The sequence below is a fragment of the Ceratotherium simum genome, chromosome 5 (assembly GCF_057802395.1).
Source record: "Ceratotherium simum simum isolate JZ-2026a chromosome 5, ASM5780239v1, whole genome shotgun sequence".
NCBI classification, from domain to species: domain Eukaryota; kingdom Metazoa; phylum Chordata; class Mammalia; order Perissodactyla; family Rhinocerotidae; genus Ceratotherium; species Ceratotherium simum.
In genome coordinates, this window is record NC_141904.1 from 33,372,219 (window position 1) to 33,396,290 (window position 24,072).

The 24,072-nt window shown below is 37.1% G+C and overlaps 1 long non-coding RNA gene across 2 annotated transcripts in view; it reads left to right on the plus strand.

The window, feature by feature from the left end:
• The window catches only part of LOC147916995 (uncharacterized), a 253,027-nt gene that overhangs the window by 61,930 nt on the left and 167,025 nt on the right, over positions 1 to 24,072 (plus strand). For both annotated transcript variants that reach the window (XR_015552182.1, XR_015552181.1), the window contains exon 2: positions 4 to 72. This is a non-coding gene — a long non-coding RNA (uncharacterized LOC147916995). The remainder of the gene's footprint in view (positions 1 to 3; positions 73 to 24,072) is intronic.

Genomic DNA, 24,072 nt, shown 5'->3' on the forward strand with positions numbered 1-24,072 from the left:
CAGAGAACCTCAGCCAGCAAGTCTTCAAGTGCTGCTTCCTATAGCAGATGGTCCAGTTCACAGCCACATCAGGTAATATGCTCTTTTTAAGAAACTTGACATATTGTTTCCCTTGTAGTGTGCTTAAACTTAACAATTATTTCATCACTGGGCCAATGTGGCGGGTATTGGGATCCTGTCTGTTCTCACCTTGAAGGCAGGCCCCTCCACACAGGACTGTGCAGTTCCTCACTGGTTACTTTTCTCTACCCTAAGTTTTGGGTCAGGGCTATGTTAGGGGGACAGTGACAGAAAAATGCCAAAGTTCCACGTTCAAAGCCCTCTTCAGTGGATAGCTGATGAAATCATTCTAGCAATTGTTGGAAGTTAATTTTGCCTTTTTTTTCCTTCAACCAAAGATTATCCCTTCTGTCCTTTTTATTCCAGGAAATCGTGTATGCTCCCACATGTACGTGCATATGTGCACGTGTGTGGATGGCACACAGCGTCTCTGTCTGAGGGTATACACCAATATATCAGAAAATGTGCTAATATTGCAAAGAATCGCTTTTTTTTTTCCTCGCCTAGTTACTCAGAGTGATTAGCAACTTCTATTTAGGTCAAACAATAGTGAACATTATTTAACCTCTTCAGGGGAAGTTAAGCCAGCAGAGTGTATTATGTCTCTGTGTGTAAACAAAACAGAATCTTTTCTGTTGGTGAGCAGTTTTTACAGGTGACACACTGTGACCAGGTGGGCTTCTTTTCGAGCAGCACATGGTGAGAACATTAACTTTGAACTCTAAAAGCTGAGCAGGACTTACATTCAAATTACCTACCAGTTATGAGACCAAGAAGAAATGAACTCCCAGTTGTCTTTTGCTTTATTGGTCAGAATTCTCTCTTAGACTTTTCAGGTCACTTAGGCTGGCTGCAGTGATTATAAGAGGGGCAGAGTATAAATGGTTTATCTTCACATTTCCCCCCTCATTTTATTGACTTTCTGCAGAAATGTAGTGTTGGTGATAATTTACTCCAACATCAGCGTAATGTGAAAACTCTTTTTGTGTATTCTTTTACCTTTTTTTTTCTTTTGCAATTACGAATTGACATTTGTCAATAAAGCAATATTAAAGAATATTAATAAGAGAAAAATCAATGCTTCCATTATGCAATATTTTATCACAGTGCCTATTTTTATATTGAATTGGTTGGTAAAAAAAAAGTGGAGGTGATGGCTCTGCCTCCATTGGTATCAGTTTTGTGTGGATGCTATAGCTTCTGGTAAATTACTTTGTGAATGCTAGCTGAGAAAAGAGGTGGCACAGAGAGATAGGCAGTGGCACCAGTCAAGAGAGATTGCTTTGAATATCTAGGTTTCCTTTACTTCCTACATGGTAGGCACAACCTGAAAACGTACACTGGGTTATGAATCAGTATTTCTGATTTTCGTTCTCACACTTTCCAGAGACTGAGTTGAACAAGTCACTACTCACACCTCTGTGCTGAGACCCTTAACATTGGAGAGATGCTCTGATCTAATCTTCACAGTCTAAGGAAAGTGAGACCCAGAGATTATGTTGTCCAAGATTACATGAATTTAGTTGGTCTAGGATTCTATGGTTTTCTACTCCAGAACGTATTCAGTTTTACAAGTCCATACAATCCTTGCGGGAACTACACAATGAGATAATCTGATGTAGTCATTCTGTGACTCTGTGCTGGTCCTGCAAACTTTTCATATGCAATGAAATGAGAAGAGTGAAGACAGGGTATTATTGGGGACAGTCTTTAATTCTGAGAATATATCCTTTTAGTTTTCTGATATTACAGTGACCTTATTTTATGAAATCAGGGAATTAGTAGATGGTATTTGTGTAGTTTTTAGCGTCCTGGGCAAATTAAAGTGGTGACCACCCTACACACATTTCCCAATGTTTTTTTTTTAAGTTCTTACAGGTCTATGAAATGCAAAAGCAACCAAAAATGGGTTTCATTTTTACCCTCTCACGTATTGAAAGAAATTTGGTTATGTGGAGAGCCTTTCAATATTAGCAATGCCGTTTTGATTGAGGAACATAGTTCGATGGCATTTCCAAATGGTACTCTGATTAAAACTAATATTGCTGACGTCTCTTTTGTATTGAGGGTCCTTTTTAAGTGACAGGAGTGGTAAACTTTTCTGTATTTATAAATTTCCTTGGCTAGGGCCTATTGTGCTGGTCATTTGCTTGTTTGTTTTCAGATCTGCTCCATGCCCATCCCTTGACATCTACTTCCCAGGCTCCTTTGATAACTGATTCCTATGTAAGTTCTCCCAATGGGAGGGACTGTTGGCAGATTGGAAGGAGATAGAAAGGGAAAACCCAGGATATATTTCTCCCTTTCCATTTGCTTTGGGCAGTATATCTCCATGTCTGAGCCTCTGTGTGGATCCAGCTCCCATAAGGCAGCCCTGGCTTGTAGTGTCTAGGTACAATCCCCCACCCCACCTCCCAGGGGAGGTAGCAGCTTCCTCGCCTTTCCCTGTTTGTTTTTTTAGCTCTACTAACACCCTGATAATGGGCGCCCTATACTAAATTCCTTCTCTTGGACTACCTAGTATGGGCTCTCTTTTTCCAACAGTTCCTCCGACTGTTTCCTGGCTGATACACCTACCATGGGATGATGCACTTCATTCTTTTGTTTCTATAACAGTGGCTTTTAATTTTAGAAATATTATGTGAATATTTACAGGATCGCCAGGCTTGCAGCTGCTGAAAACTGTAATTTATTCTCTTGAGCTGGCCTGGTGCGTGGTAATCCTTTTACACCCCTATCCCACACAGAATAATTATTCCTCTTCTTTGTTATTCATGCTCTAATCCTTCCCTTTTAAATTTGTGTTTATTACAAAACCTTTGTCTTTTGTGTTTGCAATATAATAGGCTTATTGGCTTCAGTCTTTGAAAGTACCTACACAAATTCTCAGCCTGAGGTAGAAAGTACAATTGCAACTCAATCCTGGATTCCAGCTTTGTGTCTTCCTCTGACTTTTGGCATCAGCAGAACATTTAGGGGAAAAAAAATGAGCCATGGATTTATACTCACTAAGAATCCAAGTGGATCTTGTCCTGTTTGTTTTCAGAACACTATTTGTCAACCTCAAACATAAACATAGGTACAGCAATGAGTAAATCAGTACACAGGCAGAGACCTACTCATTTGAGAATTAATATCATCACCATTCCATCATAATCATTACCATCATACCTAACATTTATTGAACATTACTATGTGGGATCTGCTGGTTTCTTTACATGCACTATCTCTTATAATCCTCTTAATATCTCTATGATAAGGATGCAATATTTTACAGATGAGGGGACTGACAACGTAAACATTTAACTAACTTATCCAATGACACAGTTAGTTCTGTCAGATTCCAGCTCCCTGGTCCCTTAACCAGTGGTCAGTACTCTCTCTCTAAAGTTTTTAGACTAATTTAAGGCCACTGAAAACCATTTTAACAAATAATTCTGTTTTGAGCTGACCAGAACACAACTTTTTGGCCTCTAGTTACTGTTTCTACTCTGAAATTATTTTTGCATGATTAATTTTCTGTGTTGAAACAGGGGCTTATGTCTACTCAAGCATAGGTCAATCTATTTGCAGATAGACAACTTCTAAAACATAGACACTAATATATTTATTAACAAGTTTTGGTTAAAAATGCAGTATTTGGTATTTTATTTGGAATAATTTGAAAACATATTTGTAAGAAAGAAGTTACTCCTCCCATCGCTTTGCAGCTTGTGAGGAATGTACATAGAGTTTTATACGCCTTGCAAATACCTACCAAATAAAAGCCATTATGAATTGCACTTCAAATAAATGAAACAGATAGATGAGAATGATGACTGTCTGACTGGTATCTTCAAATCTGAAACACAGAGCAGTAAACTGAAATTGTGATAAGTTTTTTATGCTATTGTGTACTTCTTTTTAGAAAAGCTTCACACTGCCCATCATACCTTCTCTCATATTCAGAAAATTTCTTATAAATATTAAATAGCTATCTTCTTATGGTTTAGAAATGGAAAGTTTTTCTTTTGGATAATTGGCACCAATCCAAGCATTGTGTCTTAAAAACCCTCAGTGTAAAGTTTTGGTCAATAATGATCCATTGATCGATGATGACTCTTTAGCCTTTTAGTAAACTTTGTGTTTAGAGTAGTCCTGGGTAGGTAAGAACCTTAAAATTCATCTAATTGAAAGGGAAAAACAGAGCCAGCCCTAAGGGTCTAGTGGTTAAGGTTCGGTGCTCTCACCGCTTGGGTGGCCTGGGTTTGTTTCCCGGTAGAGGAACCACATCACCCGTTTGTCAGTTGTGATGCTGTGGTGGCGGCTCACAGAGAAGCACTAGAAGGATTTACAACTAGGATATACAACCATGCACTGGGGCTTTGGGGATAAGAGAAAAAAAAAGGAAAAAACAGTGAATTAAAAAAAAGAGATATAATATGTTAAGGAGTAACAATTGACTCAAGAGAATTTAACCACATGGTCCAGTGTCATCGTTTTCTGGTAGCAGATAAAACTGACAGCATTCAAGGCTGACAGCAGAAGTTTCAGTTATGGGGAAGGATTAGTGTTAAGTGAGAGAAGAGAGCATTTTATAGTTTTACTGTGTTTTTATAGTAAGGGAAAGAAGACAAGTGCACTCTACTGATAAAAGGCTACAGTGAGTATTTTTCCTGGATTGTCTTACATATTTTTTTCATACCTGTTGGTGAAACTCCCTGGACTCAGCACGTAGTAGGAGCTCATGAAGTATTTGTTGAATGAATGAATGAATAAATGAATTGTATGAAATGACAGCAGGAACAGAATGGAGAAGGTGGGCCCACAAATCTACATTTAGTTTTTTTCTTTCTTCCCAATTATTAGTTTCCACCTTCTTAACTGAGGCTCACATCAAAGATGATAATTATGAGTTGATCGAAGTAAAATGGATTTCACCTCATTGCTGCTGTTAGTTCTGATGATAAGCATTGTGATAGAAGTGGAGGCTGCCAGACGCCGGGAGAGTCTACGTTGATTCATTGGTCAAACTGGTGTTCTTCACTTACGTTATCCACGTTATGCATTTGGGATTAATGTGGTTGCCATGAGATTTCAGTGATGAAATAGTCAATGTTGAGACTCTGTGTATGGTTACTTGATGCTCTGGGGTCCATGGAGACAAATGTAAACTCCTAGTTTATTCTGTTCAGAATTCTGAACAAAATTGATCCCCTTTATCTGTGTGTGGGATTTTTGAACTTTGTTTGCAATTTAAAAAGATAGAAAACATTTTGTTTATATCTAAATAATGCTCGTCAACCAAAGACCACCAAGAACACACACGTGTTCAACCAAATTTGAACATATTACTTGTTGCTTGCTGCTATAAAGGAGACTGAACACCATGGAAAATTTAGACATCTGAATGAGAGATTGTTGTTGGGAGGGGCTTATTATGGAGCTTGGGCTTGGCTTAGGAGATTTTGGTGAGAAGTGAGGAAGTGGAGTTTGTTCTGGATTGAGTACTGTTAGGAACTGGGGGTAATTCTGTGATTGGGTATCTTAATAATTTTATCCAGAAGGTGGTAAAAATGGAGCAAGGCAAAAGATGTAAGTGATAAAGAAGCAGCAGTCACTCATGTTCCCTGAGGGTGGGGAATGTTTGGTCACTTTCGTGATTTGGACAGTGGTCTTGTTTTTCTCTCTACTTGAATGTAATTATGGAGTGGTCTTGTTTTTGTCTTATTCAATAAGGGTTATGAAGTAACCATGTCTAATCTGATGTTGATGTTCTGTGAATTGTTTTTGTTAAGTTTGGAACTCCTTAGCCTAGGGGCTAATGCCAGTCTATCTACTATAGACAGTTATATTATATATACATATAAACACACACACGTATACACACACATGATTTATATGATTGTACATATAAAATGGAAGGCCTGCACTATCCTCCCTGATCCTAGCATTCCTCATGATACCTGCACTGATGTATTTCAGAATCTGACCAGAATAGCAAGGTGGCAATGTTCTTAAGTAGAGTTGACACCTAGCTGACACCCTAGCATTAATAATCTAGAGATCAGAGAAGATCTACAATACCAATTCTTAAGCATTTGCAAACTGTCATGTCCTGTTTACAGTGTTTTAAAGGATAAGGAAAAAACTGTGGAAAAGCAAACTTGACATAATATCAACCCTTACAAATCTGGACCTGCATTTGAAAATGAATTATTTAGAGTGTAGGAAATTAGGGTCTGATTAAATGAAATGTCTGATTAATGATAGCTTGTCTCCAAAGATGGCACCCCCATGAACAATGCCTCCTAGTATACTCACACTTTTGCATTCTTTCTTGCAAGCTCAGCTGGCCCTCTGACTCACTTTTGACCAGTGGAGTGCAGTGAAGTGACACTGGGGGACTTCCAAGCCTAGGTGCTAAGAAGTCTTGCAGTTTTGGCCTTGTGCTGTTGGAATGCTTACTCTAGGAGAAGCAATCTGCCATGTAGAAGCCCAACTATCCTGAGAATGCTATGCTATGTGGAAGCCCAAACCAGTCTTGTGGAGAGTCTGCATGGAAAGAGAGATGCCCAGCCAGTCCCCAGCTGTTTCAGCCATCCCAGCAGAAGTATCGGACCTAGGAGAAAAGATGCCTTCAGATGATTCTAACCCTAGCCACCATCTGACTGCAATCACATGAAAGACCTCAAGTGAAACCACTCATTGAGCCTAGCTGGTAGTTTGTCATGTAGGAATAGACAACTAATACAGTCACTCATTGTAAAATAAACATTACCATTATCTGTAGCAATGAAAAGGTCAGCTATGCTGGTTTGAATGAATTGTTAATATTAATTTGCATTAATCATGCCTCTTACATGAAAATGAATACTATTTAGTGCTTGAAAATGTTAGCCAGAAATTTCACCCTACAATCATCTTTTCATTATTAATTTGTTGAATAAATATTTTCAGACATATCAATGCCATTTTAATTCTCATTCAATATTCAGCTCAAATTCTAGGATTTAAGACCCTAGAAATCATGAGCTGTATATTTCTTAAGGTATTGTCCAAAGGAGTGATGGGGATATAGTAGAGACAGTATTACTGACCAAATATTCCATTTGCTCTCCTAGATTTCTCTTTCTCTCTGCAGTCAGATGGTACTGTATGACAAATTGCAACCAATGAAGTGTTGTGGAAGTGACATGTCACTTATGTTCTGAGGCAAAAGATAGCCCATGTGTGATTCTCCAGTCTCTATTGCCTGACACAGGGATAGAGGAAGCCATGTGTTCCAGATGGTGCAATTACAAAATGGTAGAGTCTCCACTGGCCTGGATCCCTGGGTGAGTGAGGGGAGCAGAGCGCCTTGTTAATCCTTGACAGACAGTAGCACAAGCCAGAAATAAGCTTTGGTTTTTCTTAAGCCACTGGGATTTGGAGTAATTTGTATCTGTAGTATAGTCTAACCTCTTGTGACTAATATAAGAGGCTTTAATGTCCCGTAAGCTCCATCACATCTATCCCAAGCCATTCAAAATCAACTTGAAATCTAAATAAAAATAATGTGATTTCTATGTAAACAGATCTTCAAGACAGAATTTCTGATTTTTTCTTCAATTAGATTTATATCCCCAAGTCCCTCAATATAGAAATTCTGGCAACAGCACTCTTTATTTACTTGGGTAATTTGAGAACACTTGACACTTGAATCATTCTCAATCAAGTTGTTTTCCTTTTTATTTTTCAAAGTAATTTATTTTGTAGCAAGTCGTTAATAAAATAATTTATTAGAAGATTTAAGAATATTTATTCAATCAATGTAGTATCAACAAAAACATCTAAGTTAACCATTTTTTAAAGTAAAAAAAAATTATTATGAAATTTCCAAACACGTATGAAAGTAGAGAGAATAGTGTAATGAACCCCATGAACCTATCTACCCAGCTGCAACAATTATCAAGATATGGGCAGTTTTTCAAACAGAAGTTTGGCTACATAACTTTTATTCTGTTTTGATCATCCTTTCAAAGACAAGATAACAACTACCCTTTTCCCCCTACCTCCAAAAATAGATCTGAATTTTCTATGAACACATGTGCTTTGTGGTCATGATGGTATCTTCCATATTCCTTTCTGACTTTGCCCAACTTCAGAATATTCTGAAGTTATTCTCCTAGTTCTGACCTATTCTGACCATTTCTCCTAGTTTGACCAGGAGAGTCACAGTTTACACTGCTGTCTTGGGATAATTATTAATAGCACCCCTTTTCATTCTCAAAAGTGTCCTGATTTGGAAAACAAATTATATGGTCACCCTCATCATTAAACAGGTGTGCCTGCTCCCCTGTCTAGTTTGTCCTGTTTTTGCTTTTTCTATCTCCTTGAGCTGGATTCTGTGTCTTGCCTTGCAAGACCCAGACAAGTCTAAACCAGTCAGAATCAGTGAAGCCTTATCCCGATGTCTGTGGGTGCTTGCAGTATCTTCAGTGTCTGAAATGTCTTTGACGTCCACAATGGCCTACCCAGGACCAGCTACATAATTTCTGGGATCGAGTGCAAAATGTTAAAAAATTACTGAGAATTTCAAGATGGTGACAGCAAAGCATTAAACCAAGCATAGGGCCATGTGCGACAGCAAAGGTGGCACACCTGTGAATCCCCCTCTGGGCCTACCACTCCCCCCACCAACTCCTCACTCTCCACCTAGTTCCCTGTGTTGACCAATTCCAGGACTGCATTCCTGCACTAAACGCTCTGCTGTAGTCTGCATGGTTAACTTATTCCTCAGTTCTTCTCTATGGGTCTGAACATTGGCCTATCTGGCTATCGTTACCATCTAATGAGTACTTACTACTTACTAATGAGTGGCAGAGCCATAATTACAACACAAATGTGCTTCATTTCAAAGCGAATGATCATAACCCTTCTGCTGTTTTGACTCTTAGCCCTCATGGCCTAGCTAATTCTTGGCCGAGTTCCCGTCCTGGTCCAGGATTCCAAGGAATGGAATTTAGTCATTTATGAACAGATGTCCAAGAACCAAGATGCACTTTTGCTGCTCTCTATGTTCACATCGGTCACCTGGAACTTCTTTCTGACATGCGCACTGGGTCAATTGTACCTCCTCCCTGCCCACCTCCCCCTTCCCTAATTACTATACTTACCAAAACAAGCCTGAGCTTGAACTTTGGGGGTCTCCTGGCTAACCTTTGGATCTAACTTAGTTTTACCATCCACTCTTAAACTCATTTTGCTGTCTCATTGGTTACAGTGTGGCTTGAGCCTGAGCTGGTCCCCCCAGCCACAAATGTTTGGAGTTAATTGGAACATACAGACTTTTTGGGGGGAAATGCATGCATAATCATACCCATTGTGTTTTCTCCCGTGCTGATTATTGTTAGTCTATAGAATTAACTTTAGTCTTTCTGATGACCTCTAGTATTACTGAAGTTTTTATGTAACCAACTTTTATCTGCTCTAAGAGGTGGAACTGAGAAAAGGGATCTCTTGTGTACTGTTTTTGGGAATGAAAATTGGTGTAGCCATTATGGAAAACAGTATGGATGTTCCTCAAAAAAGTGAAAATAGAACTACCATATGATCCAGCAATTCTACTTCCGGGTGTTTATCTGAAGGAAATGAAATCACTATCTTGAAAAGATATATGCATCCCCATGTTCATTGCAGCATTATTTACAATAAGCAAGACATGGAAACAACCTAAGTGTCCATTGATGGATGAATGAATAAAGAAAATGTGGTCTATATATACAATGGAATATTGTTCAACCATGAAAAAGAAGGAAATCCTGCCATTTGGTGCAACAAGATGGATGGACCTTGAGGGCATTATGCTTTTAAATAAAACCTAAAAAACAAACAAACAAGGGGTGGAACTGAGATTGTTGCATGACGACCATTTCCTTGACGTAATCTCAAGATTTGTTTCAACTCAAAAATGAACAATCCTAGTGAATTCTATTAGAAAAAACAGCTGAGAGAAATAAAGAGGAAGGACGAAGAAAACAATTTAAATAGTGTCAGTGATTCCACTTGACTTTCTCTTCAATAAACACAAACCCTGGAGAGATGAGTTTATATATCTCCTGTTACCCAAAATATCTCAGTTACCATAAGCCCTCATGAAGAGACCATTTTGCTGTCATATGTATGATTTTACTGTTCAAAGACGCACAATTTTTGTATAATGCGGCTTGTAAATGTAAACTAGCCATCGCTGGATGTCCAAAGTGACAGAGATCTGTTTCATCTTTGGAGGAAAAGAGAAGGTGTTGAATGTGTTGAGCAATATGTATTTACATCCAATGTGATGCCTTCCTAAGGGATTTTCAAGTGAGTTTTGATGGTATTTACTGTTTGTGGAACTTAACCTTTTTTAAGACAGGTCTCCACTCACTTCAATATAAACATTGTATTTATCTTGTTAAAAGAACCCACTTGGACTAAAACTCCTTCAAGTTCCTTAAAGATAGCTGCTGATGGAGGAGAGAAGTCATTGATGGAGCTCTGTTATCTTAGCAGCCAAATATTCAACTACTTTGTTTAAGGGGTAAGCTCGGATTTCTTCTTGATTTTTTTGTGTTATAGTGAAGAGTGAGATTTCTGTAAAATTATTAAGATGCATCATTAATATTGAAATGAAAAATGAGGCTTGGAAATAATGAGGCTCTTGTCCTTTTCTATATTATTTTTGTTCATTTCACCACAAATGGAGATTCTAAAGCATCTGTTACTGGATCAGTAGTGAACGGGGCATTGATGGGTGTTAGAGGCCACTTGATATCAAATAATTTATGAATAAATGTTTTGCTGTGGGAAGAAGTCATGAGTTGAACAGGAAGAGAGTGCTGTGTTCGTCTGATGTTGACACTTCGATGTTAAACCATGACGTACTCTCACCCAGAGTACGGCAACTTCCTCGCTTCCACCTTAAGGGAAGCATGGCTTTATCAGTGGTCATCAGTGCTCCTTAAGACAATCTGTGCACTTAAGACTTAAGCGGGTCCTCAGTGGGATAAATGGAGAGACGTCTTGATGTTTTTTGGGACCATGGAAAATGGAGTAAGTTAGAGAAGCCAGGGGTGTTACTTCACTGTGAATCTACTCGTCAGTTTAAATGTCCATTAGCAAATTAAGTGTGAAAGCCTGAGGTACAGAAGCCTCTCCTGTTAACATGAGGCAGAGGAAAAGCTAGAAAATAAAGACAATAAAATCTAGGCAGTTGTTCTTAGCAAGTGGTTCAGTGGAGATGGACTTGGCGTCTTTCTTCTCCAGTTGCTGATTGCTGCCTGGAGCAGCAATAATGGCTTCACTGGCTTTGCTGCTGAACTGCACTGCAGTCTCTCCTGTATCGCCATTACTGCCCTCCTATGGAGCTTGATAGAACTATTTATCTTTCTTATGGCTACAGAATCTCCAAGTGTGTCTCTTTGGAATTTGGGAAATAAGATACAGGATTTGACTTCAGAATGATATGATTAGTCTAAAAAGTCTTTAGTTCCGTAGTGAGATACGGTTTTATAAGATAAGAATATCTTTATGTTTTATAAGATGTGTGTGTATGTGGGTATACAAAACCTTTCATACTACAGGTAAAAAGAAAATGATGAGACTGATGGGCTTGTTATTTTGGATGGGAGAGGCTGGCGATTCTTGCCACAATAATGGTTAAGAATTTGGACTCTGGAGACATGCAAAGCTAGATTCATATTCTATATGTCACTAGCTTGATCTTGGGCATGCCACTAAATCTCTCAATGCTTGTTTCCTTATCTGTAAAATACGGAAAATGATTGTAGCTAACTCATAGGGTATTGTGAGTATTAAATGATATCATAGTGTTAAATGATAAAACAGTCAGCAAAACCCCTAGAAGTTTAGTTTTCTATGTAAAGCATGCCATGATAATAGCTAAGTCATTTCTACAACTTGGCAATGGAATCGCATTTCTCTGCTTAAGGGTTGTGGTCTGAATCATTTCTCATGCCTACTGAACTAGTGCTATGTAGACAGTCTGAGATTTAGACCAGCGCTCATTTGCCACCATTCGAGGTTGGATTGGTCAGTTTATTAATCCAAGTGAAGATGAATTCTTTTGACCTACAGGTCAAATTAACTGGACACTTAATATGAAGATCATATTAGTTCTGGTCACTTTCCAGAGTGTATCTCCAGACTAGTGAATGTTTGATCAATGGTGTTTGTCTCTATAACTGAGAAGGGAACCAGAAAACTCTGGCTGTTAAGGAAACTTAGTTGACGCTTGGGATTATTAGAGGAAAACTCTCCACCCCAATACATATAAATCTGTCTTAGAGCTTATATTGACAGAGTTGGCCCTTCTCTTCATGGATAAGCTAAACATTACGACTATTATAAGTTCTAACTTATATAAAATATATTAAATTGCATCTACATCTCACACTAACATACTATTTCTCTATTAACATTTGTAAGAATTTTTGTTACTTTGCTTTTGAAATCATTTGACTACAAGAAGGAATACAATTTATGAGAGGCTATCATTTCTCAACAATTATTGTGCATACATGAGCATTCTTGCAAAGTGAGAAAAATTGAATCTATAAATTTTTTTCAAATGCAATGATATTTTATGAATACTAAATATAACCACTGATGAAGTAGCTGATATAAGTTTTATAGATTTTTGTGGTCTATGTTTTGTAGATTTTATTTTATAGTTTTCTTTTCTTTTTTTTTTTGGAGCTAATAGCTTTGTTTTCCAGTTCTCATATTTTTGTAGGATGTTAGAAATGTCATAAGCCTTGGATACTGTGTGGATAAAGTGACCCTGCTTGGTGACCTGTTTGAGAATAAGATGTAGGCTTAGGCTTATGCAGGGAAATTTAAGTTGAAGGTTAAGCATTTTGGACCATGAAAAAAATAAATCTAGGTGTTTGGTTATATTTTATATATTATTGTCTTTGTTTTAATGCAAGCCCATAGTCCCACTGAGCAGGTATACTTTAAAAATCAGAATATTTTTGATTTTTTAAAAAGGTAAAACAGCATATATTCCATATACTTTATAATACTCCTGAAAGGGTCTTGAGCAGAATCCTTAATCAATCCCATTAGCATTTCTGCATTGAAACTTATGAATATTCACCAAATGGGACTAAATAAATAAAAAGCTTCAAATTCAGGTCAGGTTTTACCACCAAATCTGTTCATGTCAGGTGAAGTTTTGCTGCCAAAATGACTTATGAAAAAATTTTGTTTTCCTAGCTTTTTGAATTTTGGAATACTATTGAGGAATTATAGACCTATGACCTACAGGCTATTACTAGTGTTAGATAATTTTACTTGACTTATAAAAAGGGAAGATATTAACATCTTCATTTTATGGATGGCCAAACTGGGATATAGAGCAAATTAATGACTTTTTTCTAGGTGACAGAGCAAGTAAGTCATGAGAATGGAGATGAAACCAGGGTGCCGTGACGTTCCACCCCAGGGATGTTCTCAATTTTTTCCTGGCCTACTGAGTTATCCAAATGGCTATTTAACTTGTAGCTTGCTTGGCCCGTGATGGCAGCCATGTCTCTCGACAGGCCAGGACTTCAGCACTTCTCAACACAACAGGGCTGTGTGCAGTTTCGTTAGCTTTTGATGCACTGGGGTAACTGGTTGTGTAATTGCTCTAAAGAAAAGCTCTAGTACTTACACATCAAGATATACATGTATGACATTTGTTGGGATGAGCTAGATTAGGTATGTCTGCTCCTGTCAAGGCCCATTTTGCTAGTGTTTTCCTTTCCTCCCTTTGCTGAAGTCAAGAGAACTGAAGCTAGCTTCCTGCTGTATCTCCTCCCAGCGCTTAAAATTTCCTGCTCTGTTTCGCTGGCACCACACATGCCAGTACCCATGGTGCATTTTATTGCTGCAGCTGTTTCACTCGCCTATTTTTGTCAGCACAGAGGTTAGTCTCAGAAGCGACGGCTTAAAATAATTCACCTGATGTAGACTTCTTGGACATCTGAAACCTGAATTATTTTCACAACACCTGAGGACACTGAGAAGCCTATTTCATCACTTGTGGTGTCTTTAGCAGAAAGCCAACATTAAAATTCAGGTTTCCTCTTTGCATGCCGGCATTCATTCATTCCTTTATTTGTTCATCCAGGAAGCATTTATCAAAACCCTAGTAGTGAGCTAGTTGCTAAGAAGGTCACATGAAGATCACTGGACAGCTGTCTCTTTGGAAATACAGTGGGGAAATAATGCTTTTCTGCACTGGCACAGCAAAGTCATAAATTAGCCTAAGCATTCACAACTTTCCAATGGAGTAAGCCAAGGCATCATTCATTTTTTTACAGCCACAGATAAGAAGCCAGGCACGGTAGTTAAATGTCATGGTTAGCAGTGTTGGGCTTTGGTGACATATGGCTTGGGTTCAAAATCTGGCAAACAATTTACTAGGCTGGCTACTTTGGAGAAGTTACCTATACATGGGGTACATTTGTGGTATGTTTGAGAGTCTCTTGACTTTTGGTTCTGCTGCCTGTGAAATGAGGGTTGCCAAGGGACTTAATGAAGCCATGTGTGTGTGTTAATTGAACCTGATGGTGATATAAACAGTAAATAGTTTTCTTTCCTCCCATTGCTGTCCTGTGAACTATTCCATCATATCTCCTTCTTCTGTCTCTTGATGAGAGATTCTCTAAATTTTTACTGCCTTCAACAATAAGGATAGTATTGTTTTCAGGCGTTAAAAAGTTTCAGTCTAGTTTAAATTAAAAAGTTACATAAACAACCAAAAAAGTTGGAGAAGATATTTCAAATATATAGACGTGTATTTATATATATTATATAATATATATATGACTCATCCAGAATACATAAAGAACTTCTACAAATCAGTGAGAAATAGACAAACAACCCAATAAAAAAATGAACAAAAGACTTGAACAGCCACTTCACAAAAGGGGATTTCTTAGTGGCTAATAAATCTTATGAAAAATTGCTTAAATTCATTAGTCACCAGAAAAATGCAAATTACAAATATAATGAGATATTACTACATAGCTACCAGAATAGCTAAAATAAAAAGAGAGAAACTCCTATGTATTGAAGAGAACATGCAGCAACAGGAAACTTCAATCAGCTGCTGATGGAAATGTAAATTCATTTTCCCAACATGGGGAAACTCTTCGGCCATATCTATTAAACCTAGACATAAGCACGTGCCATAACCCAGCAAATCCACTCCTAGGTATATACCCAACAGAAATGCATAGGTATGTTCACAGAAGGCATCCTCTGGAATGTTTATAGCAGTACTATCCATAATAGCCTCAAACTGGAATCTATCCAAATTCCTGCACAATCAAATATCATATGACATTGCAAATTAACGATTTATGACTCTAGGCAGAAACATGGATAAATCTCACAAGTTTAGCATTGAGTGAAAGAAGCCAGTCCCCAAAAGACTACATATTCTATGATTCAATTTATTCAAAGTACAGAAACACGAAAAACTAATCTCTAATATTAGAAGTCATGTTTTTGGAGGGTAATAATTGGAACGGGGCAAGAAAGAGACTCTTGTTTCTTGATTAGGCTGTTGGTTACATGGTGTGTTCAGGTTTTAAGAAATTATCAAACTATACATTCATGATATGTGTACTTTTCTGTATGTTATACTTCAGTAAAATTCTCTTCTCTTCTCCACAACTCTGGAATATATTTTCGCCAATCTTTCACTTTGCTTTCCTATATCTCTCCATATCACCTACCCATTCTTTTTACATTCCTATTATTAACAACACTCCTTTGAGCTTTAGGATTCTACAATCCAGAAGCCCAAGGAGACCCGTGCTGGAGTAAGCTCTTCTCTCTCCTTCCCTCTTCCCAGCCATTGCCTTGCACGTCCAGGCATAGCTCTCTCTACAGCTCTAGTCCCTGCCCCTAAAAGCTACTTTGGGCTACAGGTTTCTTAAATTGACCGACACTACCAAATATTGAAGTCTTCCTAAAGATTGAGAGGTAGATGAAGCAGGCAAGTTCACCCTATCAACAAATCTACAAGTTACGCCCAAATAGCTCTGTACCTTTGGTCCTCACAATTTTCTTAGAGTTTCCTAATAGTCTTATTTTTCAATTTTCTCAGTCTCTTTCTCTCTCCTTCCTCCCTCCCTCCTTCCTTCCTTTCATTAAGAATTTGAGTACCAACTAGGAACTAGACAATGGGCTAAGTGTAGAATACATAAAGATGAAAAAGCCATAAACTTGAGCTTCAAATACCTTCCTTTTAAGGGTGGATGGGGACACAAAGCTGATTAGCTGCTAACTTCCTTTCTTTATTACCATTACTTGAAGGCAGAAGGTTGTTTCTTGGGACTGCATGCTAAAAATAAAATTACTCCTGTTAGTCCCTTCTGGGCAAATGATCACCTAAGGGACACATTCAAAGGACAATGTCTTTGTGTTCAAAAGACATAAAATTGCTGTCAGTAGGGAGGACAACACCTAGGATATTAAGAGTTAAGGTAAACAAAGATCATAGATTTAAGTCAATGCTAGCTGGAGTCTCCTGGTTGCTTAAAATTTAAATAAGATTGATTCCAACACCCAGGTTATGGTCTTTAGAAGTCCAAAGCTCTTCTTAAATTTCTCTATCTGTGTTCCCTTTAAGTGGGAATGGGAATTTTTGTTCTCCACCTTGGGGTTAACACAAATGTGGGACTTCTCCTTGATCCTCCCTCCGAAGGAACTACAAATCTAGAACTTTTATTGCATGTTTTACATTAAACATGGAAGAGTAGGTTACATTGGATACCATAGAGCAAATAACTAGAGTATATTAATGAATTCTATTGAAATTTTTTTTTAACACGACCATCATCATGTAGCACTTGTAGCACGTTTCTCAGCATCTTCATGGCTCCTCTATGGGCCAAGCTAAAATCTTCTCTTTGTCTGATGGTGAGAATTTTATCACCTGTCTTTTTGTGGTATTGGTTTCTGCCAACCCACATGCCCACAGGTTTGCACACTTTCCACACCAGTGGTGTTATTTTCCCAAACAAAGATATTTTCATCCTTAAGTAGAGTTCTAGTACCCACTCTTGGTAATAAATTGTTAACATTCATTACCTAGGATAGTAGCTAAATCCAGCTTTGCAGATAGTTTTCTTGATCCCAGCTTATCTCCATTTTCCAAAAGCAGCAACCTCACAAAACATCCTCAAAGGGAAAATAAGAAATTGAGTTTGATTAAATAAAGCCTGGCCCAAATTTTCTCAGTGACTATTAGAACCATAGGAGTCAGGGATGAAATATCAAAAAATAATTGAGAAATGAGAGGCAAAGTGGCTTTCTTTTTCACGTACTCTGAGGAGTGATTTTGCATCTTTGCATTTCTAGTTCCTTCTTCCTGAAACGCACTCCCAAAGGCCCTTTCTGCCCTTTTTCTTCATACTTTGAGTGTTTCTTCTGTTATAAAGAACCCTGAGAGACATTTTAAAGTTAGCTACAGAAATTTAATCACTGTCTACTATGATTTCTTCTAGCACTTCATCTCTCTAATAAAGCTGTTATTTCAAGATAGTACAATCTGAGTTTGTGTTACTACCTTTCTTACTAAACTGTGAATTATTTGAAATCTGGGACTATACCTGGCCATAAGATTTGTTCTGAAGCAATGTGTTTTTATTTAATTAAGTTTAATTAATGAATTAATTTTTTGGTGAGGAAGATTGGTGCTGAGTTAGCATCTGTTGTCAATCTTCCTCTTTTTACTGAGGAAGGTTAGCCCCGAGCTAACATCTGTGCCCGTCTCCCTCTATTTTGTATGTGGGATGCTGCCACAACATGGCTTGATGAGCCGTGCATAGGTCCGTGCCTGGGATTCTAACCTGTGAACCCCCGGCCACTGAAGCAGAGCACGTGAACTTAGCCACTATGCCACCAGGCCGGCCCCATGAAGGAATATGTGTTTCTTAATGTGATTGGTAAATAAGCGAATGATGGCAGAATAACAGGAAGTTGTGTGGATTCATATGTGAGTTTGCCCAGCGTGTTAATGTTTTGAAACTATCAGATATAAGCTTTCTTACAATTAAAGAAGACAATTTAGCAATATATAAAGATCTTAAGAAAAAAACCTAAAAATTTTACCAATATACCTTCCTTTATGCAAGAAGTAGTTGATTTAGTGGCTTCAAGAACTACTAACTTTCCACTATGCTAAGTTATTGAGAAAGACTGCAAATGCAAAAGAAGATGTTGCAAAGATATTTCCCCCTGTGTTTTTAAAAAAAAATCATTGGTGTAGAGGGGTACTGTTGGGTTTGTAGGAGAGGAGAGACTTCCTCTATCCTCTTAGGTTCTGTGGCTGGACCTGAGAATTAAGCTGACAAAAGACAGATTAACAGGAGAAAAGCATACCAATTTTATTTGATGCTAATATTTTTATGTGCCATGAAAGCCTTTATAGAAAAGAAATGAAGACCCTAAGAAGTGGGTAGAACTGAAAGCTTATATGCTGTTTTAACAAAAAATGACAAATTGTGCAGATATGACAAGACCAAGGAAAAAGGAGTTTGACCTGGGGAGGTAAATGTGGAAAAGTTATTAGGGAATATATGGAGGAGACTCATGGAAGATAAAGGTTATTTTAGTATATTTGTTTGCAGAGATTCATCTTGGCATCAACTTCTTGCCACTGGTAATAAGAATGTTCTCCTCTCTCTGGTGCAAGTAGAGCAACTTCCTCATGGGAAATTTTATGCCTGCTCTTAGGTAGAAAGGAGGAGCTCAGAGAGCCCTTCCTGCATCTGCCGTTTCTCATGTTTCTTCGGCTCAAACGAAACAATATTCCTAAGTAGTGTATTTGGGAGGGGCATGATCTGATCTCCTTCAGATTGTAGTTTTAATTTTCATGAAGCTGGCTTCTATTAAATGTAAATGAATGTCTTCAAGGACCTACATCTCTGAGGAGGAGATGCGAGGAGGAGCACAAACCATAAGGTGTAAGGATTGCAAAAGATGGTAGAGATTTACTCGTGCTAATATTTTTTATTAAGGTTATTATGGTTTGTGTTAAAGTTCTAGTTTAAAGTTTCATAAGTTTATTTTTAAATGTTGTTGCGGTCACATTGGTTTACAACATTATATAAATTTCAAGTGTACATCATTATATTTTGACTTCTGAATAGACTACATCACATTTACCACCAAAAGTCTAGTTTCCATCATCACCATACACACGTGCCCCTTTACCTCTTTTGCCCTCCCCCTACCTTCTCCCCTCTGGTAACCACCAATCTGTTCTCCATATCTATCTGTTTGTTTATCTTCCACATATGGGTGAAGTCATACAGTAATTGTCTCTCTCTGTCTGACTTATTTCGCTTAGCGTAATATCCTCAAGGTCCATCCATGTTGTTGCAAATGGCACGATTTCATCTTTTTTTATGGCTGAGTAGTATTCCGGTGTATATGTATACCACATCTTCTTTATCCATTCATTCCTTGATGGGCACTTAGGTTACATCAAGTCTTGGCTATTGTGAATGATGCTGCAGTGAACATAGGGGTGTATATATCTTTTTGAATTAATGTTTTCATGTTCTTTGGATAAATTCCCAGAAGTGGAATTGGTGGATCATATGGTAGTTCTATTTTTAATTTTTTGAGAAGTCTCTATACTGTTTTTCCTAGTCGCTGTACCAATTTACATTCTCACCAGCAGTGTATGAAGGTTCCCTTTTCTTCACATCCTCTCCAGCACTATTTCTTATCTTTTTAATAATAGCCATTCTGACAAGTGTGAGGTGATATCTCATTATAGTTTTGATTTGCATTTCCCTAATAATTAGTGATGTTGAACATCTTTTCACATGCCTGTTGGCCATCTTATATTTCTTTAGAAAAATGTCTGTTAATCCTCTGCCTAATTTGATTGGGTGTTATTTTGTTGTTGTGTTGTATGAGTTCTTCACATATTTTGGATGTTAACCTCTTATTTTATATGATCTACAAATATCTTCTCCCAATTGGTAGGTTGGCTTTTCATTTTGTTGATGATTTCCTTTGCCATGCAGAGCATTTTAGTTTGAAGTAGTCCCATTTGTTTATTCTTTCTTTTGTTTCCCTTGCCTGAGGAGACAGGATATTCAAAAAGATGCTGCTAAGACCAATGTCAAAGAGCGTATTGCCTGTGCTTTCTTCTAGGAATTTTGTGGTTTCAGGTCTTACCTTCAAGTTTTGAGCTAATTTTTGTGTATGGTGTATGATAATGGTCTACTTTCATTCTTTTACTTGTGGCTGTCCAGTTTTCCCAACACCATTTATTGAAGAGACTTTCCTTTCTTAATTGCATATTCTTGGCTCTTTTATTGAAAATTAGCTGTCCATAGATGTGTGGGTTTATTTCTGGGCTCTCAGTTCTGTTCCATTGACCAGTGTGTCTGTATTTCTGCCAGTACCGTGCTGTTTTGATTACTATAGCTTTGTAGTATATTTTGAAATCAGGGAGTCTGATGCCTCCATCTTTGTTCTGTTTTCTCTGAATTCTTTTGGCTATTTGGGGGTCTTTTGTTGTTCCATATAAATTTTAGGATTCTTTCTTCTATCTCTGTGAAAAATGTTATTGGCATTCTAATTGGGATTGAATTGAATCTGTAGATTGCTTTAGGTAACATGGACATTTTCACTATGTTTATTCTTCCATTCCATTATCATGGAGTATCTTTCCATTTCTTTATGTCTTTAATTTCTTTCATTAATGTCTTATAGTTTTCAGGGTATAGGTCTTTCACCTCTTTGGTTAAATTTGTTTCTAAATATTTTATTCTTTTTGTTGTAGATGTAAATAGGATTGTATTATTGATTTCTCCTTCTGCTAGTTCAATGTTAGTATAGAGAAATGTGGCTGATTTTTGTATGTCAATTTTGTACCCCGCAACTTTACTGTATTCATTAATTATTTCTAATAGTTTTTGGTGGATTCTTTAAGGTTTTTCTATGTATATATAGAATCATGTCATCCACAGTAGTGACAGTTTTACTTCTTTCTTACCAATTTGGGTCACTTTGATTTCTTTTTCTTGCCTAATTGCTCTGGCTAGGACTTCCAATACTATGTTGAAAAAGAGTGGTGAGAGCGGGCATCCTTGTCTTGTTCCTGTTCTTAGAGGAATAGCTTGCAGTTTTTCACGGTTGAGGATGATGTTATCATGGATTTGTCATATATGGCCTTTATTACGTTGAGGTACTTTCCTTCTATACCCATTTTATTGAGATTTTTTATCATAAATTGATGTTGGATCTTGTCAAATGCTTTCTCTGAATCTATTGAGATGATCATGTGATTTTTATTCTTCATTATGTTAATGTGGTGTATCACATTGATTGATTTGCAGATGTCAAACCATCCCTACATCCCCAGAATAAATCCCACTTGATTGTGGTGTATGATCCTTTCAATGTATTGTTGTATTCTATTTGCTAATATTTTGTTGAGGATTTTTCCATTTAATTTTATCAGTGATATTGGCCTATAATTTTTCTTTTTTGTGTTGTCCTTGTCTGGTTTTGGTATCAGGATAATGTTGACCTCATATAATAAGTTAGGAAGTGTTGTGTCCTCTTCAACTTTGTGGAAGAATTTGAGAAGGATAGGTATAAAATCTTTGAATCTTTGGTAGAATTCACCAGAGAAGCTGTCTGGTCCTGGATTTTTGTTCTTTAGGAGGTTTTTGATTACTGTTTCAATCTCTTTACTTGTGATTGGTCTATTCAGATTCTCTATTAATTCTTGATTCAGTTTTGGAAGATTGTATGATTTTAAGAATTTATCCATTTCTTCTAGGTTATCGAGTTTGTTTGTGTATAGCTTTTCATAGTACTCTCTTATAATCCTTAGTATTTCTGTGGTATCTGTTGTAATTTCTCCTCTTTCATTTGTGATTTTATTAATTTGTGCTTTCTTTCTTTTTTTCTTAGTGAGTCTAGCTAAGGGTTTGTTAATTTTGTTTATCTTTTCAAAGAACCAGCTCTTGGTTTTCATTTGTCCTTTCTATTCTCTTTTCAGCTTCCATTTCATTTATTTCCACTCTGATTTTTATTATTTCCTTCTGTCTACTGACTTTGAGCTCTGTTTGTTCTTCTTTTTATAGTTCTTTGAGCTATGATGTTAGATTGTTTATTTGAGATATTTCTTGTTTCTTGAGGTAGGCCCATATTGCTATATACTTCCCTCTTAGTACAGCTTTTGCTGCATCCCATAAATTTTGGTATGTTGTGTTTTCATTTTCATTTGCCTCTAGGTATTTCCTGATTTCTCCTTTGATTTCTTCATTGATCCAATAGTTGTTCAGTAACATGTTGTTTAGTCTCCACATGTTTGTTACTTTCCATCTTTCTTCTTGTGGTTGATTTCTAGTTTCATACCATTGTGGTCTGAAAAGATGCTTGATATGATTTTAATCTTCTTAAATTTATTGAAGCTTGTTTTGTTTCCCAACATATGGTTTATCTTTGAGAATGTTCCAAGTGCACTTTAGAAGAATATGTATTCTGCTTTAGGATGGAATGTTCTATGTATATGTGTTAAGTCCATCTGGTCTAGTGTTTCATTTAAGGCTCATGTTTCCTTGTTGACTTTCTGTCTGGATGATCTATCCATTGACGTAATTGGGGTGTTCAAGTCCCCTACTATTATTGTATCACTGTCAATTTCTCCCTTTGGGTCTGTTAATAGTTGCTTTATATACTTTGGTGTTCCTATATTAGGTGCATATATATTAATAAGTTTTAGGTCTTCTTGCTGGAATGTCCCTTTTATCATTATATAATGTCCATCTTTGTCTCTTGTTATCTTGTTTGGCTTGAAGTCTATTTTGTCTGATATAAGATGGCTACACTTGCTTTCTTTTGGTTGCCATTTGCTTGGAGTATCCTCTTCCATCCCTTCACTCTGAGCCTATGTTTGTCTTTAGAGCTGAGATGGGTCTCCTGGAGGCAGCATATTGTTGAGTCTTGTTTCTTAATCCATCCAGCCACTCTGTGTCTTTTGATTGTTGAATTCATTCCATTTATATTTAGAGTGATTATTGTTATATGAGGGCTTAATACTGCCATTTTATCTTTTGTTTTCCAATTGTTCTATATTTCCATTGTTTCTTCTTCCTTGCATTTCTGTCTGCCGTTTCAGTTTGGTAGTTTTCTGTGATCTTTTTCTCAGTTTCTTGTTTTTTTATGTTTTGTGACTCTGCTCTGAATTTTTGTTTTGTGGTTACCATGAGGTTTGTATAAAAGATCTTATAGATGAGGTAGTCCTTTTGCTGCTGATAGCATCTTATCTCCATTAGCCTATGTAGGTTCTGTCTTTTTTCTCTTCCCCTTCTATGTTTTTGTTGTCACAAATTATCCTTTTTTGTATTTTGAGTTTGTTACCAAATTGAAGTGGTCATAATTATTTTTGATGCTTTCTTTCCTTTTAGCCTTTACATTATAATTAAGTGTTTACTAACCTATTCTGATATAGAGCTGCAATTTTCTGATTATGTCTGTCTGTTTATCACCTTACTCAAAGCTTTATATACCTTTGCCTTCTTGTTTCAGGTATGAGAGCTCCTTTCAACATTTCTTGTAAGGCAGGTCTAGTGGCAATGAAATCCCTCAGCTTTTGTTTGTCTGTGAAACCCTTTATTTCTCTTCACATCTGAAGGATAACTTTGCTGGATAGAGTATTCTTGGCTGATGGTTTTTATCTTTCAATATTTTGAATATATTATTCCACTCTCTCCCATCCTGTAGAGTTTCTGCTGAGAATCTGCAGATAGCCTGATGGAGGTTCCATTGTAAGTTATTTTAGTCTCTCTGGTGGCTCTTAATATTCTTTCTTTGTCATTGACTTTTGAAAGTTTTGATATAATGTGCCTTGAGGAAGGTCTTTTTGCATTGAGATAATTAGGAGTTCTATTAGCTTCATGTACTTGTATATCTAGTTTGTTCCCAAGGTTTGGGAAGTTCTCAGTTGTTATT